At 45.3% G+C, this 26,702-nt stretch overlaps 1 protein-coding gene across 2 annotated transcripts in view; it reads left to right on the top strand.

Annotated features, from left to right (window-relative positions):
• The first annotated feature begins 10,511 nt into the window (after nt 1–10,511).
• Nucleotides 10,512–26,702, top strand: part of ZBED1 (zinc finger BED-type containing 1) — a 63,044-nt gene continuing 46,853 nt past the window's right edge. Inside the window, exon 1 of one of the 2 annotated variants that reach the window (XM_054196555.1) lies at nt 10,512–10,927. The gene's annotated coding sequence lies outside the window, so the exon portion shown is untranslated. Of the gene's footprint in view, nt 10,928–14,430; nt 14,513–26,702 lie in introns of those variants that run through there. The other variant, XM_054196536.1, reaches the window with a different exon arrangement.

The following is a 26,702-nucleotide window of genomic DNA, read 5'->3' as shown; positions in this document are numbered from 1 at the left end:
GTTTCTACTCTTGTTTTGATGTCATACTTCATGTATACATTCTTACAAAGTTTTGGGGCAGCTCTCCCAGTTCCTACGCAAGGGGAAGGACAAAGATAACCCTGTGTAAAGTACTCTACAAGCAAAGGGCAGAATGATGGGTGCATATTTGCAAGGCTATTGGCTCTTACACCAGTTGTTCATTATGTGCAGTAACTCAGCAATGTCAAGATTTTTGCCGATAAATGGCTGTGGTTGGCAAAATGGGAAAGAGGAAAACAATGTTGTGTAGACAATTATCAGAATTAACAGAAATTAGCAGAGATTGTCCAGATATATATGGTAGGAAAGAGTCTGAACTGGTTCCTGTTAGACTCTACACCTTATTTAAGAGAAATGATGGACTCAATGTAATCGTTTCAACTGTGATTAAACCCTGCTAGTTTTATCTTTTATGAAGGCAAACATGACACTTTTGTAATTGACCCTCTCAATAAAGCTCAGCCTCTCTCCTAGCTTTATCCATGATACAAAAATATGATAGTCTCATGAGCATTGAGGTACGGTGCTGGAAGGTGATTTTTATTTTGTGTTTGAGTATCATCCACCTAGTTCCAGGTTTTGCAACAAAACCTTTTGCAAACACTTGAACAGTCTGAAAGTCTGTTCCATTTTCAGACTTCTTAAAACCTGAACTTGCACCCAAAGTAAACACCATTTAGCATCTTGTGCTAAAATAAATATGATGCAGTGCCTGTGAGACATGATCGTTTCTATGTTGAAATCACTTGACCTCATTATTTGATGGGCTTTAATTTTACACACTTCTCCTACTAATATGGACTGCTGCAATTAAGAAGAGTGTCTGCCCCCTAACAGTGAAGGTTTCTCCCTCACTTCCATGTTATTCTGCTCTGCACATTTCCCCAGAGGAATGTTCTGTGATCAGGATGATCTTTTAAGCTTTTAATTTTTTCCCACTGGAACTGCCCCAAACCAGCCGCTGACATAGAATCATAGAATCACAGAATATGTTGGGTTGGAAGGGACCTTCAAAGGCCATCTAGTCCAACATGAGAAAGGTGCCACAGGTCAGAATCTGACCTTTCCTTCTTGACACTGACACCATGGACCAAGATTGATCTGGTCATACTGGGCAACACGCGCTGGTTCCGGTGGCTGCAGCTGTAGCTTCTGCAACCTGTTACAGGTGCAGAGGGCATAAAAAGCCAGAGCTTCAGAAGCACATCTTATTTTTAACTTCCCCTCACCTGCCTTCAGGATGGCTTTAATGACTACAGCACATGTACGCAGTTTTCAAGTTCTGCTCTGAGTCTGTTCCTCTTTCAGATGGTACTATGTATCTATGGTATGGAGATGCTCCATTCTCTGTCATGTATGGCTACTCATAGCCTCTACTGTACTCATCCTGAGACCCCTAACTCTAATGGAGGGAGTTATTATTATCCCTATTTTACGCCTTCAGGCTAGTGACTTCTTTAGCGTTATCCAGGCATCCTGCAGCAGAGTAGGAAACTGAACCTGACTCTGGCACATCCTACCTCTGCCCATTGACTTTCAAGGTGACATTACACAAATAGGTGAGCACAGGTCTGATTTAAGCTTCAAGAGAGAGAACAAAGGTTAGGGCAGTCTTACCCCGCTTGCCTAGATACCTGAGAGAAGCAAGCAGAAGGGCCAAGACAGTGGAGAGCTGAAGCACTCAGTGCCATGCGGTGCGCGTCTGATACAGTCCTGTAGGCAGAGAACACAGCTGGTAAGGTTCATCTAGCCAGGCATCCCAGAAGCACCATGCCAATTTTCCCAGTGTGAAACAAAAATCTCCCTTCAAATCTGAAATTTCTCCACCAAGAACTTCTTTTTAGGAGATGAGTGGTTTTTACTGGAAATTTTTACAGCAGAAAATTCTCAACTATCCACTATACACCCCCTTAATTCCCCTCCATCTTCCCAGTGCCCATGCCCCTGAATGGGCAAGAATGTTCTCTTAGCCATGATTCAGTAGTTCCCTAAAGTACAGTCTGGTTAAAAGACAGACAATCTATCTTAACTACTGAGATTTCCATAAAGTTCAATTAAAAGCGTCAAGCTATTGTGACTAGCTTTGTCAAGATGTGGGTGACAAGCTCTGTTGCACAGCAAAAACGTGCTCGTTTCACCAAACGCTGGGGAGGAACGTCAGGGTGCTGCTTCTCAGGCGGCTGCAGGCACACAAACCTTCTGGCTGTAGCTCCTCAGCTTGATCTGACCCATGTGCCCAGAACTGAGTCACCTCTTGGAGAGGGAGAGCCGGAGAAGACGGCCAGGGCAGGTGCTCGGGGCTCAGAAGGAAAACAGGCTGATCTCGGTAAGAAAACTAATAGCATTCACACAGCCCAAATCCCGATGTGTCCCTGATCTCGCTGCATCGCTCTCTTTCTTTCATTCACCTGATCCGGACAAGGTGCTTTGAAGAGAACATAAATGCACTTCTCTTGACTTCTCTTCGTCTATCCTTTCGGAAAAGTGCTCAGTGCTTGCACAGTGTATCCCAATATGGTTTTCTTTTTGAATATCTATTTCTGAAAACACACCCCTACTGCAGCACAGTGCAGCCTATAGCAATGAAGAGGAATAATAACACAGTCCTTAAAGACAGATCAGGCATTCTAAGTGCGATACTTGGGTCAAACTTGAATCTGAAGGGCTTCTATATTTCATCAAAAAATTATTTTCTCGCAGTCTCACAACAGGTCATAGGATGTTAGAAATTTCTGCTAGTAATTATGTGGGAATAAATTCGATTAGCTGGATTCGTTATACTTCTTAAAACCAAACTTTTGCTTGCTCCGAATAAATGCAGCCTCCTATTAAGTAATAGTCCCCTCCTATTAAGCTTCATTATGACCTCATCCTGACAACGGCTGCGTGTCCACTGTCGAACACAGGTCCTTTGCGAGGACCCGCAGATGCTGTGACAAACACAGCTGCTCAGCCAGGTTACATGCTTCACTCGGGACTGATCTGTTCAAAACCTGGTAATCCTGCACATTTGTTTAAACAAGTGGCTCTGGCACGACCAGCCCTGACCTACTTTCCCCAATGCTTCACTTGTTCCACACACGTCGCAGCTTTCCTCCGACCAGCCTTCAAACGCAGGCTGCCTTTTGCTGTCTGTTGGCAAAATGCTCGAAACAAGGCCAGGGAGGGGGCTGGGGGGAGGCAGACGCCAACAGCACTCTGCTGCACAGAGCAGAAAGTACGACGTTATCGCCAGCACCCGGCAAAACCAGTGGTAACCCCTCCGCTCCTTGGGTCAGCTGGGGATTCGTTTCCCTCAGCTGGCTGCTTTGGCTTTTTATTGCACAGAAACAGAGGAGCAAGTCCAACATAAACGCCCGACTCTTGCAAAACGAAGAATTCTGTAGAAGAAAATACGCAATTAAAGGGTGACATGTCTAACGTCTCTTTACTAATAGCAAGAGGTAGATGGAAGTCAAAACTAGCTCACTCCCTGCAGAGTACATCTCTCTTCATCTTTAAATAGACACACAATAGAGCCTTCTGTTGGTCACATCGATCTCTTTCACATTGCACATGAGCTATCATTTTCGTTCAGGACATTTTTCTGCTCTTTAAATGACAGCTTGATTGTTGGAGCCAATCTCCATCACCGCAAAACTGTTCATCTAGTGGTACTGGTGAGTGGGGCTATTAGTCCCGAAGCCCTCTTGTGTGGCCGCTGGCTACAGAAAATGATTTTAAGTTGAATGGAGCCAGTTTTGATGTCCAATATCCAAATCTTTACCTCAGAAGTGGTTCTCTAAAGGTGCATGTCAGAACAGAAAGCTTCCCCCCCCCCAGCTCTTCCACTGACCTCCTCAGTACGATGTCGGGCAATTCCTAGATGCTTTGCAAATAGCTCGCCTCTGGTTTTGGTTCCCAGCAGAAATTTTTCATTCCAAACGCGTGGTATAAAAGGACAGTTTATACTTCAGTGCAAATAAAAAATCCATAACTCAAGGTATTGGTAGAATGCTCATGTAGGAGAGTGTAGGATGAGTTAAGGGAAGGGAAGGGAAGGGAAGGGAAGGGAAGGGAAGGGAAGGGAAGGGAAGGGAAGGGAAGGGAAGGGAAGGGAAGGGAAGGGAAGGGAAGGGTGATGTCTAATTAATTGACTTAGTTCTCTCTTTCTGCACTAAAGGATGAAAGACTGGTTAGCATATCTGAAAAGAGTCAAACAGAAAAATCTTTATTGATCGACTTCGACACTATTGTATCAGGTAGGAAGGAGAAGGCATGAAAACAAATCTCTTTTGGAATCTGATGGAAACATAGCTGGGCTATATTAACTACCTCTTTGGATGGACATGTGCCTAACATAAGTTCTCCTCTGTCCTCTGATCCGAAAGGCACGTATCAAAAGCGCTGATGGACAACTAGGTCGGAGATGCCGCCTTTGCCCCTCCTTTTCCTGAACTCCCTTGCTGAGTTTATTCCATGTTTTCAAATTCCTGCAGATAAAACCGAAGAACAAAAGTGCAGCTGGGGTTTGCGCAAGTGGCAATTTGAAGAGTACTTTCATTCTCTAAACAGCTTGACTTTTCTCGTCAGGGAAGCGTACCTGTCAAACCACATGTTCCTCCTCCCTGAGCTCCAATAACAGGTGGCTGAAATCTGAAAAGGGCTGATATTCCAGAACATGCCATATTTAGCGAAGGTACATTCACAACAATACAGCAATGCAATCATATCCACTTTCTCCTCCTCCTGGACAGCAGAATTAAGTAAATCACCCAAACTTGGGAGAATCAGTGCTACAGGCAGGAGCAGGACTGAACTTTCCCGAGCCCCAACCCCACTGCGTGACCACAGGGCCATATAACTTGCTCTCATGGTCTGCCAGGACCGCCCCGAGCTGCTCTGGCGGACAATGACATCAGGAATAAATCCATCTGGGATCAAACACAGCTTTAGCTAGATACAGAAAGAAATTCAGCCTGGGGAAAAGAGCGAACACGTTCCCTATGGCCAGGCCATGCTTGTTCCTGCACCACCACACGGACCATTTTCCCTCTTTTTCTGGGAGGGCGTGTCAGGTTCGGATTAGGAGCAGCACAAGGACAGCCCCAGCAGTAAGTGTGTGAGGGAATAGCACAAACACCGCCCCAAACGTAATTGCCTGTGCCATGAGCCAGATGCCCTGCAAGATGCCTAAGGGGCCTCTGAGTAAACCCAAAGGCAAAAAGAATCGTCCGTCCTCATTTTTCTTCTCCCATGGAAAGGTAGGAGGGCTTGTGTTGACGGCTTCAAGAGAGTCTGGGAAAGTAAAGCGACCTGATTTTCTGTTCTGATTTGAGCCTTCGATTTGATAAAGATCCATTCTTACAGCCTTGTGTTGTTTTAGTCGCTTTTTCTTGCCTTTTTTTTCCCAAACGCTCTAACCTGGAAAGTGGAACTCCAGTACCCCAGGAGGGTATTACTGACGTGATGCAGCATGACAATATCTAACTCCTGTCTCCTTCCTGCATTTCTACTCTCGAGTATTCTGTAAAGAACATCTTTTTTTCAGAGCTGTGTGGTGCCGAGGACTCATTTCTTCTGTTCTTTACTGTGGCCAATAAGTTTTTCTTTTCCCCATAAATGACCGTTACTCAATACCTCTCCTTGCTGTGAATCTTTCCAAACTGTAAAGTTTTACACCGCCTTACATTAAGCTGCATCTTCTGAATAATGCAGGTGGGTTATGAACCCTTATATTTTGAGTTTTCTCGTGACTTTGGGTCATCCAAACAGCTGAGCAGAGGGAGGTCCATTAATTAGCATCATTGAGACCTTGTTTTCTGGCTCCTCCTTACGAGAGGGAGATTTGTTTTGTTTGTTTGATTGCTCTTCATGCCGCATGTTCACGTCTGCCCAGGCTTTTATGCTGTGCCCGTCCTCATGAAACGTGAGATGACTGATAACTCTCTTCTAATTCACAGAAGAGATAGTGTCTCAGCAGCAGCACATTTTGGCCTAAAAAGCAGTGTTTGAGGCCTGACATGTAATCTATGGATTTGTCCAACCTAATTAGTGCCACTTGAATCAGTGTTTTTATGATACAGGCACACATCCACTCAGAAAATCACTAAAGCTACAAAGTCTGCTGCCAGGCAGTCGTGGTCACTTCTGGCTTGAATATGATTTGAAAGACGCTCTAGAGTTACAAGGCTCTGAAACACACCATCAGCCCCTTCAACAACGTTATTTTCCTATGACTCTGTTCATAGTCAAGTACTCTTTTATTAGATTAGACTCCAGTTTTCACTAATTTCATTGTACTTTCTTGTAATCGGGTAAAATTCTGGTTTTGTTGAAGTCGGTGATAAAACTTCTACAGCAAAAAAATACTGACTGTATCTATTTTTAAGACAATAGACTGAGAGTTAGGCTAAATTAATATGCTTTGAGCACTGTGCAGCAATGCCAGACAAATTGCCATACTCAAGCTCGCTTGTTGACAGTTGCCTTTAGTATTTCCAACACTTGTGTCCCTCTTTAGTGCAAACACATTCCAGGAACAGTTGGCCATGTGCATTCACTGGGCATCTTAGACATGGTTCTGACACTCCTTCTCCAAGGAATTGTTCTGTGAGTCTCAAAATCATTCTAATAAACCAGAATATACCTCCTTACGATTTTTTTGCATCTAAAATTCCCATGAAACCATTGAAAACTGGACATGCAATGAAAGATCATATATAGAAATGACCAGCCTGTGTTTGTATATCTGGACTGGAATCTCCTACAGCTAATACCAGTGTAAATCACAAGACTTTCACTGACACCCCTGAAGTTTAGGAAAAGCAACTGCCCTAAAAAAGAAAGGGATTAGGGTGGCTGGATGTTTCCATTGGTAAAAGAATTAAAAGATGTCATTTATTTCAACCCGGACTCACCAGATTTCTTCCTGATCTGTCCCTGCCTTCACTGCAAGAGGAAAATACACTGGGTTTGCATTGCTGCCAGTTGCGGATTTATGGTGGGAGAGGATTAGTAGTTATGACTCCTCCAATGTTGGCACAAGCCTTACCCACCACCACAGACCATCATTTGTTCCCGTCTCAAACACCACAGCCCATTCCTGGGGATTCTGTGGCTTCGGATCCCCTCCCAGACCAGGGACGTGCTGTGAGCTGACAGGATTTGTCCCCATTAGTGGAATCTGTAGCGACATAAACTGGGCAAGCCTGGGAACATAAAACCGACCCGGCTTTTCAAATAGGTTATAGCCGGTCTGAATAAATGCCCTGGCAGGACTGGACAGCCCAAAGGGTGCTGTGATAATTTCATACTGGCTAAGGTTGCCTGTGAATTTAACAAGAAACAGTCCGGTCTCCTTGTGTCATCTATGTTGCATAAGCATTCGGTACATTAGCACGGGATTTAATTTGGGCTTTTAAAACCGCCTGCGTTAGCTTGTGACTGTGGGTCTGTTCACCCAGCTTTTGTGCATGTTCTTCCTTGCAGACGTGTATTTGCTGCAGCACATTTTCAAAGGGAATTGAGAAATAGAAAACTAAAAGCTACATGTATTAGTATTCCTTTTTAATTTAATATCAGCTTACAAGGTGGAAATTAAAATGATTTTTCTGTCACTGTTATCTCTCTTCACTTGGCAAGATCGATTTCCTTCTTCCCCACTGCTTACTAATAAGACATCTGAAAACTAAGATGGTTTTTATGTTTACTTCCTTGTTTAAATCAGCTTTCTCAACTAAGGACAGCTTTGGCAATATATTTGCTTTTTAACTTGTGATTTCTGTGTTGGCTCAGACTCCGCCAGTGACAGAACAGCAAACACGGAGAGGCTATATATTTTTAATTACTCAGGGATGCCCTTGTGCATAAGTACATGCAAATTAAACAAGCAGAATTCAAAACCTGTTTGGAACAGATTGCACACGTTACACAATCAGTCACATTTTGGGCTCAGAAATGATGGTGCACTATTTTGCTTCTGCTGCTGACAAGTACGGAGGTATCAGACATGGCTCAGTACAGAGTCGTGCCATCGCTACTGCTCCGTCTGACACTGCTGGGTTTGGTACCACTTTCTCGAGAGCTGGCAAGCCAAGGCAGGCGGATGGCAAGGCACGAGTGCTCGAGTGTGAGAATCATCTGAGCAACTAGTCTACGTGGAATTACACCTTCCTACAAAGGCAAGACTAACGCCCAGCAAGACGATTAGAAAAAATATGACGGTTTTGATGTCTCAAAGAATCTGATGTAAGCACCTAACCGCCTGCCTCCAGAACCTAGCCCTCCTTGGCAACGGGGAGGATAAACTACTGAGCAAAGTTGTTGCTTGGAGTCACAGCTGCATTTTAAGAATTTGGTGCTTGTACCCCGGTAGCATTACAGCACCAGCCAAGACGTAATTATTTCCAAAGAGTTCAGTGAAAATCTCGCCACGTAAGGCAGTCACACCAAAAGGAAAAGAAAGGAAACATGGACATCTGCGTATTGCAGATGAGGAACTAAAACACTAGAGACAAAGGCAGCAGGGTGGGTATCCCTAAGGAGCTGACCGTTCGTCCTGCACGAAAAAGCTGAGCTTTTTAAAAAAGTCGAGTAATGTGTCCTGTAACACATTCGCTTGGGATATTATCTCCTACCCTTTAGTCATTTCACTGTGTCAAAAATCTTATTTATCAGCCTAGCATTTCTCTTTCATATTTTCTTTCCATTGCCCTTTCTTAAATCCCCATGCTCAGCATTAATAAGTTTTTTTTCCTCTAGGGTGTTTATGCCTGGGAATACCTATATAGCATTATCTTACCTTCTTCCTCTCAAACTTGATTATCCTTTGTTTATCCAGTTTATAGGTATTGAAGTTTTAATCTTTCCTTCTCCCTCTTGATAAAGTTGCTCTTGTCCTTCTCGGGGGGATGATGTCTCAAGGGTTCTTTCAGCCCTATCTTGCAAGGTTCCGTGACTTTCTTCTGTGTTTCTGTATTTTTGATACTGTTGCACCCAGAACTGAAATCCAGCGAGTACCTTCTGTGAAGAGGCACCTGGCTTTTGCTCCCACTAGACATCCAAGGTGACAACCCCTAGCATTGCACCAGAAGTGGCTTATGCCGTACAAACGGCCTGTGTCCCACCGTGTGTGCTCTTGCTGGCCATCTGCATGGCTGACCCGAGGCAAGGGCGCCTGCCATCTCTGCTTGCCCCCCAACACAGGGCTGGTCCTGGGGCACCTCGTTCCTTGCCATGGAGCCAGGTCCTGGCCCACTGTGCCGGGCTGGCAGGTGGGTGTCTGGAGACACTTCAGGTGGTGAGCACCATGGCTGGCGTGCCTGTGATGTGACACTTGTATGGGCCCCTCTGGCGCTAAGGAACTCTGGGGCGACCTGAAGGCTGCGCCGGAGCTGCTGTTAGGGGTGAGTGTGCAAGCGATGGTCTTTCATCCGATTTCCATCTTCCTGTCCTATTTTTGTGCTGTCCTGTGGCGCCTTTGGTGCGTGTACTAAAGGCCACAGAGCCACGGGGGAGTTCTTGGCAGGTTGTGACCCGTGCTGACCTGCCAGAATAAAAAAAAAAAACCTTTTAATTTTATCGGGGACGGGAAGGCTGACCTTTCCGCTCAGGAAACAGGGACAAGCCTCGCCCGCCCTCCCCACCCTCAGGTCCAGCCTGTCTCCAGTGGGCCGTGGGGATGGGGGAGATGCCGAGTGGGGGCGGTGGGGGGTGGTCGGGGAAAGGAAACCCCTCTCCTTCGCACCACCCTGCCATTACAACCACGGCACGCACCGGGGCGGCGGGCGGGAGGAGAAGGAGGAGGAGGAGGAGGAGGAGAAGAAGGAGAAGGGGAGAGGTGGGGGGAGAGCGGCGGCGAGGGGAGGGAAAACCTCGTCTGGGCGGATCGCACCAGCCGGCGCGGTCCCAGTCCGCCGCGGCCGCGCTGCCCGCGCTGCCCGCGCAGCCGGCGGCTCCCCCCGTCCCCCCCCGCCCCCAGCATCCCCTCCCAAGGGGCCGGGGGCGGCGGTGCCCGCCGCGTCCCACCCGCAACTTCTTCCCCCCCCTCCTCCCCACCCCTCCCCCGTGGATGGCTTTCGTCGGAGACCTGCAGGGCAGCCGGGCGCTTGACACCTGTCCCCCATGGGCCACCCCCGCCCATAAGTTTACCGGCGACCGCCCCCCTCCTCCCGCCGCAGGGCGGGCTTGAAGCCGCGGCGGGGGCCGCGGTGCCCATGGCCGGGCGCCCCGCGGGGACGAGGCGTCCGTGCGCGCCGCCCCGTCCCGCCCGCCGGGGAGCGCCGCAGCGGGGGCGCTGAGGGAGGGAGGGAGGGAGGGAAGGAGGGAGGGAGAGAGGGAGGGAGGGAGGGAGGGAAGGAGGGAAGGAGGCAGCCCCCGGCAACACCGACACCGGCTCGGCGCCGGCCGCCCGTCCCCGCCGGGTCGCTGGCGGCGGCGGCGGCGGCGGGGGCGGTGGCGGGGCCGCGGGATCCGTCCGCGCTCGCTGTCCCCGTGTAGTTCCCGCGTCGTCTTGTCCACGGCGGCGGCCCGCGGGTGACATGCAGTCCCTCATCTCTCCGGTGACCAAGGCTATCCTGGTGGCTTTGTTCATCTTCGCCATCCTGCTGATCCTCTACGTGATTCTGTGGTACATCTGCCGCGATGTGGATTGCGACCATGGGATCTGAGCGGCGCGGCGGGGCCAGGGCTTAGGAGCCGGGATTCACCCCGCGGGGCCGGGAGCGGCAGCGGGAGCCCCGCCGGGCGGCAGCCGCCGCCACCGCGGCCGGAGCAGGGGAAAGGGAAGGAAAAAAAAAGAGGAAAAAAAAAAGGAAAAAAAAAAAAGAAAGAAAAAAAGAGGGAAGAGCCGAGCCGAAAGAGGCCGGAGGACAACTGCGATCAAGAAACCAACCTGAGCTTGACCTTCAGAGACCAGGGTGACCCGGTGAGTCTCCGCTCTCCGCGGCGCGGGGGATGCGCGGGTGCGGCGGGGCTGCCTCCCTCCTTCCCTCCCTCCCTCCCGCCCTCCCGCCCCGCTCCGCTCCCCTCGCAGGCACACTCACACACTCACACGCTCCTCACACACACGCACAGGGATGTGGCACACGCTCCCCACGCCGCGCACACACACGCAGAGACAACAGCCAGAGCCCGGCAGATGTGCGTGACTGAGCGCCCGCTGCGCGCAGGCATGCCTGTCCCCAGGGGACAAGCAGGACCCGTCCTGCTGGCCGGGGTGAATTGTGCCTGTCCCCCCTCCCCGTGTCCCCCTTCCCGCTTTAAATGCATCGAGGTGACAAAGGCGCGAAAAGCAGCGCGGCGGCGGGAGCGGCGGGGCCGGGCGCGGCGCGGTGCGGTGCGGTGCGGTGCGGGAGGGCGGCGGGCGGCCGCCGCCGCGCTGCCTTTGCGGCCCCACATTGGTATGCAGGCGGTGGCTGCGCCGCCAGGCAGACCGAAAAGGTGAGCCCAGGGGATAGAGAGGAAAGCCTGAGCTTTGTCAGCCCCGGGGGCAAAGCGGGGAAGTAACGGAAAACGACGGGGAGGATGTCGGGTACCCGGCGGGGCACCGGCAGGCAGACTTCGGGGAGGGGGTGCGAGGCGGGATGAGTTTCCCCTTCCCCGGGGCAGGTTGGTGGAAGGGAGGTGAGGGTGATAACGGAAAAATGTGCGTGGGAAGTTGTGGATGGCAGCGGTCCTTGTCAGGTCTCACCGACGCTGGGTTTCCTACATGCTACTCTCTGCAAAAAGGGTTAACGCTCAAGGGTTAAACACGTGCCCAAGCCTGGCAATGTCAGAAAATGTTGATAAAAAAGTACGCAATCGATGAACACATATGTGCCGAGCACGCTGGGGCACTCCAAGGGACGTATCCTGCCCGGCCCTTTTCCCACCTGAAAGGATTTGTTGTTGGCTATTGCTGCTCCTATCGTTTGGTTGTATGGAATACTGGATGCTAAAGGGGAGAGACAGCAACACATTGTGTTTGAAGTGAAAAAGACCTACTGAAAGAAAACTGGTCCTAAACACTCGGGCTGTCGATGTTTCTGTCCTTGACAGACAAGCTCCCAGCAAACTCCAGCTGCATGCGTTATCCCTGGTGGGGATGGATCCGGACTCCGCAGGGCGCGGGTGCACATATGCCACAGGGAATAAGAGAAAAATCAAATTCGGTTTTAAAGGGAGGGGAAACGGGGGACGTAGCCAAGTGTAAAGTGTAGTTGTGTGATTGAGGATGGTTTGACATTGAGTGTCAGTGACCGAAAGCTCACCTTTGCAACAGGGGTCTGCGTTTGGAAGGAAACTGTTCGGAAGTCGATTGTCTTGACATTTTGGTTTGTGCTTCTGTTCAGATTGTGTTTCGAAGGGCTTTTGACCTGACTAGTTGATCAAACATGACATTACCGTTAACGCACCCTACTAATGTGATTATAGCAGCAGTGACATCAATGTTTCCTTGCCCTGCAACTACAGTAGTGATGCATGTTTACTTCCCCCGTGCACACTCTGAAATGTCTGTTACTCAACAGCTCTGAAAAGCAAGGGAAGAAGGGAGGAGGAGGGGGAAGCTCTTGAAGGCATTTAAAAATGGCCATAGCTCTGTTTTCCTCATGCGTTTAATTATGTAGAAATAAAATAACCTGCAATTCCTCTTCTTTCTTTCTTTTTTTTTTTCCAGTTTCACCAGTCGGTGAACTTGTTTTTAGCTAAGTGGCAAAAACCTCTTCACACTTTGACATGTCAGGTTGTGTCACATGTTCCCTTCGGAATTAACAGCAGCGCGCACCTTCTGCCCCTCTCCCAGCTGGCAGGAGCTAGCGGGCGACACGGTTATAGAGGCTTTGCCATTTAGTGTTAATTATTTCACAGGAAATGGTATTTCAAACCGTTAGTTATAGAACTGGACAGAACATGGTAAATAAAAATGCTTTTCGTGAAACTTGAAATGTTGACAGATATGTGTGCATCTGATTAAATGCCTGAAGCGTTGATACGACCGAACATATTTTATAGTACCTGTCACAACTAATGTTAATCAGCTTAATATTTGCAGAAACTGTGAAATAGTCTATTTAGTTATTGTCTGACCATTAGTGTTCCCGGCTGGCTCATTATTATTTTAAGCATATAGTTTCTAGGAGACAGGATGTAGAAAATACTTTTTTTCTAACAGCTTTTATTCTAAATAAGGTTAATATATATGTGTTTATTTATAAATATGTATATATGCATTTGTATAAACACTAAGGGGTATTTTCCAGCCTAGCACAACTGAAAAATAAGCGAAGCAATGATTAGCAGTATCACATTTGATTTATATTTGAAGTCACGGATACGTCGGCGCTGGATCGATACTATGTGTGTTCATTATTGTGTATTAACAAATGCAAAATCCTGAAAATATGAAACCCACCTATTCCTATTGCATATAACAGGGTGAAATCCTGGCCTTGCTGAGGTCAGCGTGGAATTTTGCAGTTGGTTTTGACGGAGTCAGAAAAATATTGGGAGATTTGCATGTGGATTTGAAAGAGCAGGATGTTACCGAAGTAGACAGAACTACTGAAACAGCCAACGAGGCCAAGTCGGTTACAATGGAGTGTCTACAAACCTCATTTTTATATTTATTTACTTGCTTACTCAGAAGTTTGGTGACAATTTTGTTTCTATTTAGTTTCATTGGGTGCTTCTGCCCCAATTCAACAATTATCACCAGATTGCTCTCTCCTAGTATATTCTAGTGTTTCGGAGGTGATAGCTGAATATCTGTGATATGCGACTGAGGCGAGGAGTGCAATAGTATCAGGTAGATATAGATCACCTGTAAGCATTTTTTGCCATAAGACGGGTTGTAACGTCATGAGTAGTGCCTTTCTTCAAGGTAAAGGCAACCTGTTGTCATGTACCTACTTGAGACAAGAGAAATCTTTACCATATTGCAAAAATTGGTAATGTCATAGGCTGAAAGTGTGTTACTAGGCCAAAAGCAATTTAATAGGCTATTCAAGCATCGTGTAAAAGGATATTTCAACGCTTTGCCTTTTTGTGTGAAAAAGACTGTGAAGAAGATGCCACTGCTTCATCAGCAGAAGTGTAATGAATTTTATGGATTAATTCCTCCTGCAAGGCAGCGTGCTACAGCATGGTCCCAGGAACCCTGTCACGTCTCACTTTGACATGCCGTATGTTTGTGGATAAGTCTTTCTTTACTCAATCCCTATTCAGGCAAATTCCCTGAAGGTTTTTTAAATATTTTCTGGAAGTGGCACAGAAGAGTAACCGGACAATGCAGATCGCAGGTTTGCTTATTTTCTAGTTCCTTCCCCATGAAATGGATTAATAAGGGTCAGCGTCTTCATGGTCTGCCCTCTGTGCATCTTACACCATTTCCCTAAAACAGGCTTAAAATGAGCACTGAAGATCATTCCAGCGCAGAGACACAAGGGTAGCCAAGGTCCTGGGACGACCAGAGCTGCATCCTCCCGATGTCCTTGTGTCACAGGAGTGCTTGGCTGTACCTTTTCCCCTCCAGGTGAGTGTGAAGTAGAGAAACCTTCAGGCTGCTGTCAGGCCGGACACGTAGATCTGCCCCATGTGGCTCCAGCCCCACTTAGTGGAGGGCTGGACGCAGGAGTGATTTTTAGCTGTCTGTTTTACGCAAGGGGTCACACACGACGATTTGGTAGTGGTTCCTCAGGGCCTTAACGTCTGTGACCCTTCGATTTTTGGTAACGTGACGAGCACTCGGTATGATTTATATGGTTATAAACAGCTTGGATTTGGGATTGTGGGGATTAATTATGTGATTTATGCCATGATTATAACACTTGAAACTGGCAGGGCCCTTTAAATGACAAATTTTGGGGCCGCATTAGGGCATACGGCGCCGCTGTAACATGCATGTTACACCTGTGGCATGAGCAGGCCATGTCTTTTCTTCTTGCCTTGCTGGAATAACCATCTTGGCACCGGTAATGTTAATACAGCCTCGGGTGGTGGTGGAATGGGGTTGCAAAGAACAGGAGCATTTGCCCTTCCCCTAAAGAGCAGGTTCTGCGTGCACACGGGGTACTGACCTACCGTTCGACCCCCCCCACCCTGCGCGGCACTGCTTCGGGGCTGGAACTGGACGTCCAGACGTATGGAGAAGTTCCTCTGTCGTTTTTCAACAGTTTTGCTTCGATGCACGAGTGTTTTCCCCTTCCCCTCCTCAGCGGCAATCCGCTGAACGGTGACTATTTAGTGCATAGCGCCGTTTGCAGACAAACTGCACGGATTGATTTTCCTGAAGTGGGCTGACAGGATGATGAGTGTGTTGGAAAGCAGCACACACTCGCTTATTTGTTGTTCTACATTCGGCTAGGTTTTTCAAGTACATATCCTTTAAAATAGCCTTTTTTAAAAATTTATTTTAGCGTGCTGCTTTTAATATGCATGGCTAATACAGTTCATATAGTTGCACAGTGGCTTCTCCTCTTGTTAGAGGCACTCCGATAGCTTTCAGAATTTTACCCAAATGAGCAAATTTGAGCTTCAGCTTGGAGGGGCTCATAACACTGGCTGCTGCTGCGAATTACATCCTTATTTCAAATGTTTTGATGTACTACTTTGGAATGCTAAAAATTGTTACTGGCGTCTTCACGAGTCACCATTAGATTGAATCGTATGTAAAGGGTACCAATAAGGTGACATTCGGAGTTTCTTTGTAGAACATGTTATGAATGTGGATTATGGTTGTGAAAAAGATGCAGAAAAAAATTGATTGTGACTGATTAAGAAAGAGAAAGGAACGGGAAAAGAAAGAAGCAAGAATTTTACATCAAGATGGACGAAGAGAGACGCCAGAGTATTCAAATTTTAAAAAGTGCAACTAATACGGAGCAAAATGCTAAGCTCACAGGACAAAAATTGCCACTTTCATTGCCACATACACAGAAAATGTATGTACATATATATGTGTGTGTGTGTGTGTATGTGCACATACATATGTGCAATCTATGTGATTGAATTAGAAATCTACATGTGTAGAATGAGCTGAGGATCTTTACATGGATGATTTTATTCCTGTATCCTTGAAACCTGGCTCTATTATTGCCCAATATGCATTCATTTTAAAACCCAATAGTTTTCTTGAGGACTTTGTGATCAAACATGAGTGATACTGTACACCGAAATTAGAAATGAATCATTCTTACAAAGACAATGCTAACACTCTGTTCACTTTGGAAAAATGAGTTCAGGTTTTATGGGCTAGAAGAAATACATTAATAACAAATAGATTTTATGTCTTGTTTTTTCCACTGACCTCAAAGAGACAAAGCCCTCAGGTACTAGGGAAAAAGCCTATTAGGCAATTAACCTATTATGACCAAGAAATATATCTGAGAAAAGAGCATCTCGGAGAGAAGATAGCAGAATTGTAATATTTTGGCTAAAAGCAGTAACAGCCGACACCTTCTTACAAAAGTGCCGATCTTTCATGTAATACATCTTTTGTGCTTATGTCTTTAAGCGCAAAGGAGGAGAGAAACCCCCTGAAGTTACGAGTGCTAGAACTTATGCCCAGTGAAACCCGTTACGTGACTATGATGCTGTTTGGGTATTACGGTGTTTTATATAAAGCCTGCCTGAGAGAATGTTTGGGTTTGCGTGGAACAGGGGAATGTATGTACCGAGGGCTCGGGAAAAAAAAAAAGCGCCTTTTGTATGAATAGCCTCTTCCATATTTATTACATATTGGGGTAAAACTGGGCAAATGAAGAAAATTTTATTTGCTATTCAGTAGCCATTTCAGTGGTGGGCTGCGTGCGCTGTGAACCCTATTAAATGAATACCCAGCAAACTGATCACGATACCTACAGCAAACATAGAACAGAGTCTTCATTAAGTTGTGGTCTTCATGCAAAATACATAGCACATAGTTAGCTACCTTGCAGGCCGTGTTTCTTACATAGCTCTTCCAATTAATGTACTTTTGAACATATTATCATTACCACCCTTGTGAGATGTCCATGTATAAATGGGCTTAAAACCGTTTACAGTCAATCTCCATTCTAGTGACTTGTTTTTATTTTCTGCTGTAATACCATTCTGACACGCTTACTGGGGACTCTAACTAAGGGGGTGTTTAATGAAGTCTCGGTATCGGTGAAGGTAAAAGGAAGACACTGTGAGCACACAGAAAGACACTCATCAGTATATGTTTCCAGTGACTGATATAGCATAATTGAACTGTAATGTGAATTAAGAGCTAAGGAGTATACATTTATTCATTGATACAATGAAGCAGAGAGGTGGAACATTAGGGCACCTACCAGCCTCTGCCCTCCGGCCACCGCAGCCTCAGTATTCACCTCAGTTTGAGGATTCTGGCACGAAAGAGCGTAGGATTTGCAGGAATCTGAGCACTGCCAATCTATGAAGTCAGAGGAAGTAAAACCTTCATAACACATCTTTACAAGGACCTGTCAGAGTATTCCCTGCAAATTCCTATGAGTTCTGTTAACCCCTGCTCGGGAACAAACTTGTGACCTCAGAAAGCAAGTAGCAATAATGATGATAACAATTAATGGTACCAAGATCTAAATAGAAATTTTCTTCCAAGGCTCTTGGGGTTCTGCCTGGAGCGTTCTAGATCTGCCATCCACATTTCACGTATGGGGAAAGAAAGCTATGGGGGGATCCAGTGACTTTTTAAAGCCACCTTGCAGTTCAGTGGCAACAGGTAGGGTACTCTCCAACACTTGCTTTTCCTCTGTCTCTAAACCTGTAGAAGGTGACAGAGAGCACTCTTCTGTTTGCAGGTGATGCCAAACTGGGGGCAGCAGCCAACAGACCCAAGGGCAGAGCTGCCAGTCAGGAAGACCTAGGCAGGCTGGAAGAACAGGCCAACAAGAACCTCATGAAACTCGGCAAAGTGATATGTCGGGTCCTGCAGCATGGCAGGAAGAGTCTCTGCAACACCACCAGCTGGGGATGGATGGGCTGGGGAGCTGGGGAAGGAGTCCTGGCGTGGTGGTGGGCAGTGAGGTGGATGTGAGCCAGCAGTGTGCCTTGGAGGCAAAGGCCACCAACAGCCTCCAGGGCTGTATGAGCAGAAACATACCCCATAGACTGAGGGAAGGGATGATCCCCCTGTACACAGCACTTGTTAGACCACATCTGGACACTATGCTTGGTTTTGGTTCTCCCAGCACAGGGTAGACATGGACAAACTGGAGGGGGCTCAGCAGAGGGGGCAGTGGGGGCCGGAGCATTTGCCCTGCGAGGAGCAGCTGGGGAAGCTGGGCTGGGTCAGCCTGGAGAAGGCATGGCTTTGGTGGCACCTAAGAGTACCACTGCCTGCAGTGTCTAGAAGGGGTCACCAAAGAGATGGAGCTGGGGTCTTAACAGTGGTGCATTGGGAGAGGATAAGAGACAATGGTCATAAATTGAAGTAAGGGAGGTTTGGATGGGATGTAAGGAAAAACTTTTTCCTGATGAGTACACTCAGGCAGATTTGCCCAGAGCTGTGTAGTCTCCATCCTTGGATGTTTTCAAGACCCCTTGAGCAATGTGCTCTGACCTCAAAGCTGGCCCTGCTTTGAGCAGTAGCGTGGACTACAGACCTGCTGAGGTCCCTTCCACATTGAATTATCCTAGGAGTGTACGATCCTGTGACCCATGTACTCTTGAGAGTCTTCTACTGGAGTGAGCACTGGCTTGCTTGTTGTAATGCACTCTCTCCCTTAACTCTTAACGTATGCTAGTTAGGTAAACCAAAAAGGTGGAGGCGCAGAACTGGGACTGGGTCAGAGTGGGAATCTGTTCCCAGTAGCCTGACATGTAACATCCTTATATTTTACACCTACAGCTCCCTCACAACACTTCTGGGTATGGCGCGGCCTGGAGCTGAAGTGGTACACGGCAGCGCATCGCTAGAGCAGAATGCCCACTGTGCTGATATGTGTGTGGAGAATGAAGCTATCACAGATAACAGTAGCCTGAAGGTTGAAGACAAAAATCACAATGTACTTATAGCCTGTTTAATTCTTACACCTCTGTGGGGACTCTAGCACATTTCTGGGAACTGGAAATTAATTCAGTTACATGGCTCTGACTACAATATAATCATGCTGGGCATACCCTTGTGCAGTATAATATTTTCCGTAATCTTGTCTAATTTTTATCTTACTTTGTGTTTGTCTTCTGTCTTCAGCTGTACAAAGCCTGTTACGTTAACTATAATGTCCATACAGGTAGTAGGTACAGTAGGATTTTCATGTACTGCCGGGCTTGAATGCGAACTGCTTTGAAGAGAAAACCAATCCCATGGGAACTGCACGCTTCAGCATCAAACCTGTCATCTCATGCCTAGGCCACTCACAGTTTATATTTAGGTGGAGAACAGAATACTAACAAGGAATAAGGCACTTCATGCAAAAGGCCATTGTAGCTTTTTTTTCTCCCCAGGTAGAAAAAGCCTTCTCCTCAGCGCTCAGTGTTGTGCCGGACCACTGCCTGCCCTACTGGATGGTGGGCAGGCGCTGGTGAGAGTGGGAAGTCCCACAAGGCGCTAGTGGACCTGCTTTCTTCTGACGTTTCAGTGTACACTCAAGTTTATTCCAAATTTACAAGAGTAGGCAATCAAGAGTAATGATTTTCAGTGCAAATCCAAAACTAATGAGAGCTGCAGTGTAGCTGATGTCAGGGGTTCGAACTTTGATTCTCTCGTGTTAGTACTCGGACTCACTGCCACCCCCATTATTAAACTCATGGAAAGCTGCATTTGTATACCTCAGTTGATTTTTTTAGTTGAAGATGTGTCAAATCATGATGAAAAACATTTTGAGCTTAGAAAAAAAACAAACCAACAATGCAGACTGTTAACATATTTGAATGCATAAACTGCTATTTTGGAGATTTCTGAAGTGACTTTAATTTTTTCTCTCATGTGGGCTTACAAGCCTGGAGAGGTTTTAAATTAAAGGTGGAAGAGAAGAGAAAACTTGCTTTTTAGGTGAGTTTATGAAAGCTCTCTTAGTTCTAAAACTAAATAATGTATGAAGCAGCAAGATCCTGTATTGTTTATTAAATTCACATGACGATTCCTGTTCTAAAATTTTACAGAGTACTCAGGTGAATGAACTGGATATAGATAGTGTTGTCTCAGGCATTTATTCAAGAACTGTGAACTTAGGAATTAAATGTTTGACTGTTCCTGTCCCAGGAACAAGACATTGAGACCAAATTCACATAACTTGAGTGTGCTGGAGGTGCTGTGGCTTCCAAGGATAAATGTGTGACAGTTATTATGAACTAGTATTACCCTTTCCATCAGCCGAAGGTTTCTTCTCTTAATTCTGGCTTTACTAATAAGGTCAGCTGGAAGGTAGAGCACAACAGAGGAGGTGGGAGGAGGCTTGGAAGGCACTGCAGCCGCTATTCTGAGTCATTCTCTTTTAATCACGTAGGCAAAATCCTATGGGCATGTGGGATGATACATAAAGGAAGGCAAAATTTCGCTTGCTGTGGAGGAGCTGTTCATTTGTTACAAACACCCAGCTGACTCCAGTGGAGCGGTGCCAATTTCGGTTAGCAAAGGCTTTGGTTCTGAGAATACATACATGCGTTAATAAAGGGTTGAAGTCCTTCCTCAGGCTGCAGACAGCAGCGGCCCAGTAAGTGATGTAGCTAGGATGACATCCAGCCACCTCTGTCGCTCTTCAGCCCGTGTAGCCAAGTGCCCTTATTTTTTTTTAACTGATTTGGCAGTGATGGATGTGGCACACAGACCTTAAAACCAATAGTGCTTATTAATAATGTGCAACCTGTGTTCTGTGTAAAACGTTGCTAAATTAAAAGGCAAACTGCTGCCTCCTGAGGAAAAGGTGTTCATGGTATATTGTTGAAAAATGTAGCCATGTAATGCGTGCCTTTGGTTCAGTAGATTTCACGGAAGAAAGGTAAGCGCGAGTGAAAGAACCAGCACTCTGAAGAACCTCTGTATGCACCAAAAAGGAGTTGTTCCTGGATAAGCTTGTGGGTATGCTACTGCTATTTTTATGAATGTCAGCTACGCAAACTGAACCTATTATACAGGTCCTCTAGATGATTAGAGAAATCAAGTGATTCTTGTTGTAACTGTAAAAATAACTAAAAGCCTCTTGAGATTCAGCAAGGAGAGGGGCTAATTGACAGCCAGCATCCTGGTTGGGGTGTACTGGTGGCAGCTGCGCTTTGGGGGGTGAGAAAAGTTTTGCAGGACACCTCACTAATAGCTGGAACAAGAAATTAGTGTATAGTATAGCCTGGATGGATGGATGGATGGATGGATGGATGGCAGGCAAATCCTTTGGGAACTTGCAAACCGCAGGAAAGTCTGGGAATGCCAGGCCTTGTGATGCATTTCTCGCATGGAGACACTTTGAAGACAAAGAGTCAGCCCTGACAGGGGCTATCCAGTGTCTGATGAGGAGAGGAGGTGCAGAGCCAGACCGTGACTTCAGGACGGGCTGTGCTGTGGCAGTCACCCTTTGGTGCAGGCTTGAAGACAAGCTCAAATGCACAATACTAAATTTAGAGTGCCTTAAGAACCCGATGTTGTCACCCAGTGTGGGCACGTATCAATGTGTTTAATGCATATTTTATTAAATAACATCTTCAGCTGCGTAGTAAGATGTATTTCCTAATTTGCCATTTCTAAGATAGCTGTTGGCTGACTTAAGCCTGTGAATAACCTGTCTCACATTCCTGTGATGCCTGCACTGGTGCTGTAACTTCATTTCTCTTTGAGCTACAGTTTTATGAGTAGAACAGATGCTTGAACTGTGAAATCCATTTATTTTTCTCTTAATATTTCAGTTATATAAATGTTGGAAGAGTGTAGGTGCTGCTCTCATAATCAGCTGGATGTTGTCTGCCGCTTGATTTCAGTTCTGACACAGTATCTTCACGCTTATTTATCCTCATGTACAGCCCAACAGCCACGTGCCAGCCTCTTCCTCCTCCCACCAGAGCTATTCTGCTGGAAACCTGTGCTGGATTTCCTCTTCAACACTTAGGCAATGGTTTTTGTGTTCTGATAAGGGACAGGCTAAAAAATGCCAAATTATTATCACCTTTGAGCGTAATGAGAGGAGAATAAGCTCTTTCAGTGCAGAAAGTGACTACGCTTTTCCATCTCTTGCTGTAATAGTAGCAGATGGCATTTGTGGCCCAGAAAACACTGTCCTTTGAATAATTGATTTTGTTTTTCCATGTGTAAAAAGTTGATTTTTCTAATTTAAAAGGACAAGCAAATCTTCTTCTTTACCTGCTTTTTTTTTTTTTACCAGTCACAATCGTTCGGTGTTTTAAAATATTCTCTGTGATATCTATTACATTATCATTTGAACCAAAAGGATTTGTTAGCCTGAGTTTAAAGAGATGTTGTGCATATGCACATACGTACATACCTGTGCACACACATACATACCCGTGCACACACATTTATACCCGTGCACACACATTTATTGCCAATGAGCACGTAATGATGCTTGGAGTAAAAAATGGTTGCTTCTCATGTGTCCATTTCCACCGCACAGACCTTGATTTCCTTGTTTTGCTTGGTTTTGGGTCACAGTTTATTACGTGGGTTGGGTCAGTGCCCCAGAAGTGAAGGGTGAGACCGCTTGGTTTGCAAAAGCAGCTCCTGGAATTCCTGACAATCTGAAGTGTTTATGGCTTTCCATTACATTTATGCCAACTTTTAGAGAGGACAGGAGTGAGAATTAAATTGAAGTTAACTTTCTGTATGGACTTTATCTCTGCTCAAGACGGTGGCCTGTCCAGGCCTGTCTCCTTTCCTATCCATCACCTTTGGGTAGGGGATTCTCTGTTTCAAGAGCATCCTCACCTTCCGTGTGTAGCTGGAAAAGCCCTTCTATCGGTGCTGAAGGGTGCAGGGCACCCCCTGGTCTTATAATTGACAAGGCTTAGATTTGGAAAGTCTCTTGATTTCCACCTGGCCTGGACATGTTCAGCTCGTACTTTTTTTGTTTTGGGTAGTGATTTGTATGTGTATCTTTATATAAATTTTTCAATTTAATATAAAATATAAATGATAAAATTCTTATATGTAGTTTTATATTAAAAATCAGTCTAAATACATGTCTATACAGAAACATAAATCAGGTAATGTGGAATTATTTAAGTAAAGGAGAAAGGAAGAGCTAATTAATTTTAGATTGCTTATTAGGTATGTCACTGAAATTCTACATTGCTTTATCATTTAGTTAAGGACAAAATGAGTACATAAAAATAAAGAATAAACAATATTTCTTCCATTAAGAAAGCTGCTGTTCTCTGTCTCAGAGAGATAAAACATTGAAGTATTTCTGTAAACATCTCACGAAAACTAGTAGTGTCCCTGGGTTTAGCACTATTGCAAGGTTTTTCTATTTATATTTGAGGATGATGGTTTGTGCCTTTTTACACAGAGCAAGACCTATTGGAAAAGTCCTAGTCAATTTGTAGAGAAAATTATTGATTTTCCCGTAAGTTTAAGTGCACTGGTGTGGAAAGGATGGTCTTAGACTTCTAAAGCATTTTTCAAATGTAAACAGCGGTGGGCTTTGACCAGCCGGCGTTTGCGTTTGCTCAGGACCTGGCACCCTGGAGGCAGAATGCTGTAGTAGTAGGAATAATGTCACTTTAAAAATAGAACAAAAGCCGTAATAACAGGAATAATATCTAGCTTCTGTACTGTAAATGTAAAAACTACGTAGTGCCGTGATGTCCAGACACCTTACAGAAAAGATGGGTGTTAGCCCACCTAGGCTAACCGAAGCCAAGGAGGCTGCGGGGACTTTCCTGAATCCACCAGCAGGACCGTGGAAGAACCAGGCTTATAAAGTGATTCCATGCATCCCAGTCCAATGAGCTACCCTTGGAACTGCTCTGGAATGACACAGTGATGTTGGTGATTACTGTGTTTTGATCTGAGAATGTAGTGGTAACGGGTTACATATCACTACACTATCATTTTATGTAATTTTCCAAACATCTATAAATAATTCAAACTTCAGGTTGGATGTGGCACATCAAAGGTGTCTTGTCACGTCCCCTTGTCTTTTTACATCAAAGGAGCATTGGAGACAGTGCTGACATGTTATAGCCATTAAATAAAACGCAGCATTCTGAAGTGAATGGCATTTGAGTACCAGACTTTGGCTTATAATGGGAGAGTAGGAGCTTTGCTAATAAATCTGATTAGAGTACTGCCATCCCAAGGACAGTCAGAGGAGTATATTGACACCGGAAACCTTTGCCATTTTACAGAAAGACTTGTTGACAAGATGAAAGAAGGTTGTTGGGTAGAGAGGCCAGAGTTCTTCACTGTGACCATTCCTCTTAAATAACATGTCATTATTTTTAATGACATATTATCCATGTCAGCTTATGCAGAAGTGGGAACCACTGCTTTCAGCGAAAGGAAACAGCATCCCACACTCAAGTTGAAAACCAAAGCAAATCCAAACGTCACATTTGATTTTATTAAGATTTAAAACGAGATGTTTGAAGATATCTTTGACCTTCAAGCTCTTTTCTTAAATATGGGAACGACAGATGGTGTTGCTGAAAGTTTAAAGTTGCATGAACAAACACATTTAGAGATGGACGTGGCACAGACGAAGTCTACAAACACTTGGGAAGGATTCAGAACGCAGAACTGCCCAATAAATTAATAAAGCATCCAGCATAAGCAATGACTGGCCATGGCACCTTGGCAAAACCCAACGCAGTTATCAGTGACACAGGAAAGGAAACAAAGCTCGTTCTGTTGTGAGGGCACCTCAACTGCTGTTGACCTTTTTAAACTTTGAGAGTAGTGTTATAGGCAGGAACACCAACTCCCTGGACTGCATGTGAAGAAGGTGATGCAAATGAAACCAACATGAAGAGCCCTATTGGTGAGTGAAAATACAATACCTCCTGTGACAGGAGATTTGGAAGGTAACATACACAGTTTAAGGAGGTTTCAATCACAATCAGTCGATTACAAGGCTCGCTAGGAGAGAAATGCCATTTTCAGTGAAAGCTTCAGAGATGTTCTGCTCAAACTGTCTGGATATTTTTAATACAATATGATTGCTTCTTTGGGTATTGTAATAATTTTTGCAGCAAAGAAATGTAGATAAAAGATCTGCAGGGATCATTAGTTTAATCTATTGAAATGTGCAGTGCTCCACTGCCCTCTTTTGCCTTGTACCTGGAAGAGCAGCGGTCACAGTAATGTGCCATCACAGCAATGGGCACTTTTCTCATCCAAGGCATGTACCTTCTGAAATGGCTTGCAGACCAGTGACAGACCATGAGTGGTCCTTTGGGAATCTTCTCTTTTTTGCTACAAAAGGAAAAATGCTGCGAATGTGACCTCTTCTTTTACATGCCTAAGGACCAAATATTCACCCTTCACTCCTGTGGATTTTCCACTGAATTTTTAAATGATAATTAGAATTCGATCCCAGGTGGATTTGTGCAGAAGGTATTGCTACGCAAAACATCTAATAGGGATCCTGAAGAAATGGAATTAAAAACTACATCAGGGCTTGCCCTCCCCCTGCATTCTGCTGGGAACCAGTACAGCCTTGTTAATAATTGTCTCTGTAAGCTATTTTGCAAAGGAGAAAATCACCTTAATTGTTTATTATCTGTCTGTCTTGCTTATCAGAAAAAAATGTGTTTAGAAAATTCTGTGCTAGCCCTTCAAAATCTTCCTGTTTGTTCACAGGGCACACTTGAATAATCATGTTTATAGTTATCTTTCTATTTTTCACATCTGGCAATACCCTCTAGCGGCTTGAAAATTATTTTGGTTTTCCTACCGTTTTGACACTGAAATTTATGTAGAAAAAGAATGGCCTTGGGCTTATGTTGGTGTCTTACTGTCTTGCCAAGATTTTTTTTTTTTTGCTTTGCACAAGCATCACTGACAGTGAAAACACAGCTCTTGGAACAGTTTTTATCTGTTAGGGTTCCTCCAAAGTCAGTAAAGGATAATAATGCATGATGAACAAATGAATCTCTCCTAAAGCAGAGTTACCTCCTGGGTAAATTTGGCTGTCTGCATTTTTGCAGGTAGCACTTTCAGGTTTTGTTTTTGTATTTTATGGGGAAATGAGCCTTTTATTCGTTGATTATTTGTACAAAAATATAGGCGGAAACATACAGAAACAAATGACATAGAAAATGTTTATGCTTACGTGTTACATGTATCCTATTACGCCATTTTGTTGGAAATCATTAGGCTGCGAATTACAAGATCTAGATTTATAACAGCTAGCCGAGGTTCGCTTTTAATGTGAAGAGGTAATAATCTGAGGATGTTTAATTTTTATTACTGTTCTTGTCGATGACGACTCATTTGTTGCCATTGAAAATATCCACTGAAATATTTTCAATGCATATGTTCATCAGCTAGCGACTACCAGCCATTGAGAAGCTGATATGGTAGTGTGCCCATTACTACATTAAAGTCTGTGAGGAAGGGAGTTGGATGGAAGAAATTGAGAAGACAGCTGGGGAGGCAGAAGTGCATTGCACAGCTTGAGCGAGCTGCTTTGAGCCAGGGAGATTCAGGGTGTACCGTAAGAGCATACGGGAGCACTAGGCATAAGGAAATTATGCTGCTCGGCCCCTTTTTGTCCCTGCTCTGATCTACATTTGGCCCAGCTCCAGTGAATTTTCAGCGTATATCTTAA

This window comes from Rissa tridactyla, chromosome 1 (assembly GCF_028500815.1).
Source record: "Rissa tridactyla isolate bRisTri1 chromosome 1, bRisTri1.patW.cur.20221130, whole genome shotgun sequence".
In the NCBI taxonomy this organism is placed as follows: Eukaryota; Metazoa; Chordata; class Aves; order Charadriiformes; family Laridae; genus Rissa; species Rissa tridactyla.
This window is presented reverse-complemented; position numbering and strand designations above follow the sequence as displayed.